At 60.2% G+C, this 2871-nt stretch overlaps 1 protein-coding gene across 1 annotated transcript in view; it reads left to right on the top strand.

Annotated features, from left to right (window-relative positions):
• Nucleotides 1–2734: 2734 nt before the first annotated feature.
• FBXO42 (F-box protein 42) overlaps nt 2735–2871 on the top strand; it is a 75008-nt gene continuing 74871 nt past the window's right edge. Inside the window, exon 1 of the mRNA XM_014951889.1 lies at nt 2735–2868. The gene's annotated coding sequence lies outside the window, so the exon portion shown is untranslated. The remainder of the gene's footprint in view (nt 2869–2871) is intronic.

Below are 2871 nucleotides of genomic sequence, written 5' to 3'. Positions count from 1 at the left end.
CCCAAGGGGAGGAGGGCGCGTGGCCAGGCCCCTGGGGCCGGTGGGGGCAGCCGGGCTGCTGTGGCCGTCAGGCCAGCAGGGTCTGTGACAGGCTGTGTGCTCCTAGGGCTCGCCGGGCGGAAGCTGAGGGATCGGCACCAGGAGAACCTCCAGCTGGTCTGCAACGGTGAGCGTGGGGTGTCTGCGGGCTGTCTCGCGCGCCGCCCACCGCCCCCCCCGGCGTGCGGAGCCCCCGGCGCGCATGCGCGCTGCGCCGCTGCGGGCCGCCACGTGCGGGCGGCGCCGAGCAGAGCGCCCCCTAGCGGGCGGGAGGACCGACCACAAGGTAAAGGGGGGGTGTGCCCCTCGCACGCCCCTCCTTGCACACTCCTCCTCGTCACACACGCTCCTCCTTGCACACTCCTCCTCCTCCTCGCACACACTCCTCCTTGCACACTCCTCCTCCTTGCACACTCACGACCTCCCTCGGGATTCGCCCAAGCCACGGCAGGGCACGGAGGGATCCCTCCTCAAACAGCTTGGGTGGGTTTGTGGGGGGGTGGGCGTTGTTTTTCCTTAATTTTGGATTTCTTCACCAAAGCACCCACCCCATTTTTGGCAAATCTTCTCCACGATCCAAACCGACCCTCCTGAAGGCTGTGAGGTGCCCATGTGTCCTTCCGTCACCTCGATTTATCTCCCTTTTCATCTTGAAATCTCCTGAGGGGCAGCCAGGCCCGCTTCAGCTCCGACCTTTAAAACCAGCTAGATTTTCCCCCAAAATAAAATGAATTTATTAGGTTTATCTCATTCGTAGCTGGGATATTCATCACAGCAACGTGTTACTCTGGGTTTTGAGCGATACAAAGGTATCCGGGGTGAGGGCTGCGTTTAATTTCACTCACTGCAAAATTAAAACACTGCTTCCAGCGTCCTAAAAAAATCAACGTTTGCACAGAGAGACAAGAGAAAGTGCCCTTAAATCCTTAAACTTTCCCCCCAAACGCCGCCCGGGAAGCTGCAGCTTGCCACCAGATGGCGACCGGCTTCTTAAAAATAACACTAATTACTCCAGCTCAGAGAAATCCTGACCTAAACGCTGGGGTTTGCTCTGCTTTGCTCCCTCTGCAGCCTCATCCTTCTCTGCCAACCCCAAAACCTGGGCAGGGACCCGCCGGGCACCCTCACAGCAGGTTTTGGGGGGCTCTCTATGGAAAGTGGAGCTGTTAGTGCGGTGTACAGCGCTCGGGGAGAAATTATATCCTCGGATTTCCACTTTTTTGGTACCCTGGAGGGGTGTGAGATCAAGCGTCCCCTCCCCAGGAGCAGGAGGAAAGGGAGCAGCCGCCTCGGGCTGTTCCAACTCACACTCCGGGGTTTTTTTTTCCAGAAGGAAACAGGAACTGTGCTTTCCAGCAGGCAGTGCCCAGCATTGTTGGCTCGATCCGCAGCATCTCCAGCATCCTAGCGGCGTTATTCTTGGACGTTTCCCTCCATCCATGCTGTAAGAAATCCCATTTCCCGGCCACGGTGCTCCTGTTGAGACTGAGCGTCCCTCAAAACCACCTGGAAACATGGCAGATCTTTGGGGAATGTGATCATAATGGTCGTACACACAGATGCTGAGTTACTTACGGGCCTGTGAGGCAAATTCCACGTCTCCTTTCAGGCACTCCCAGCCCTCCACAAGGCATCTGGGGCATCGGATTCAGCAGGGCACGCACCTGGGATGCTGAGCAGCAACCTCTGTGGTAGATAGAATTATAGAATTGCCCAGGTTGGAAGGGACCTTCAAGATCATCGAGTCCAACCATCAACCTAACTCTGACAAAAAAAAATAATCACTAAACCATGTCCCCCAACCTGTCTTTCGAACACCTCCAGGGACGGTGCCTCAACCACCTCCCTGGGCAGCCCATTCCAATGCTTGATAACCCTTTTACCGTAAATTTTTTACCTAATATCCAACCTGAACCTCCCCTGGCACAACTTGATGTGGGTCCATAGAAGACAGAGAGGATGGTGGCGTCTTCCTCTGCCCCTTCCCCAAAGGAATGTCACCCCACAACTCAGCAGCACGTCAAAACGCAGACCTGGTGTGCCCAGACGTACATACCGCCACGGGAAAGGCTCCAGTAGCACCGAGGGCTCCCTATTTTCCTCAACTCCGTGGCGAAATGGGCACCCGCCATCCTTCAGGGATGGGGTGGGATCCCCTCTTCTCTCCCTGCTGAGCCATTCCCGCCTCATCGCCTGCCTCAGGAGGTGGCCAAGCCCTGAGGGAGATGCAGCGACATGGCGGGGCCATGGTGGGCAGCAAGGGAAGCCTTGGCTCTATGCAGAGGGAGGGTCCCCAGGCCCCAGCCGTGCCTCCCCGGAGGGTGGCTGAGGCGGTGAGCCCGGGAAAGAGTGAGACGTGAGAAAGGCGGCGGCTGGGGCCTGCGAAGCGGCCGGGGAGGTGAGGGGAGCCGCCCTGCCACCTTCTCCTCACAGCCGACCTCCCCAACATGGCGGCCTCGCTCTCCCGCCTCTTCCAACATGGCGGCGGGGCGGTACGCGTGTCCCTGGACTGACCTTCCAAACATGGCGGCTTTTCCCCGGCCACAAAAAGGCTTGTGGGCTAATAGGGACGGATGGCAGAGTTGACCTTCCCATCATGGCGCCCGCCGCCACGTGACCTTCCTCCCACCGCCTTCCCCGGTCATGTGACGCGGGGCCGGTCCGGCGCCTGCGCAGTGCGCTCTCCGCCGCGGCCGGAGCGGTGGCGGCGGCGGCGGGGAAGGAAGATGGCGGCGCCGGGGCCAGCCGTCACCCGGGAGACGCGGCGGCCCCGCCGCCTCCAGCCCTGAAGGCCCGGGCCCAGCCGCGGCGGGCGGTGAGCTCGGCGGCAGG

This window comes from Calidris pugnax, unplaced genomic scaffold, assembly GCF_001431845.1.
Source record: "Calidris pugnax isolate Ruff unplaced genomic scaffold, ASM143184v1 scaffold205, whole genome shotgun sequence".
NCBI lineage: Eukaryota > Metazoa > Chordata > Aves > Charadriiformes > Scolopacidae > Calidris > Calidris pugnax.
The sequence above is the reverse complement of the archived record's forward strand: the minus strand, read 5'-3'. Positions and strand labels throughout refer to the sequence as shown.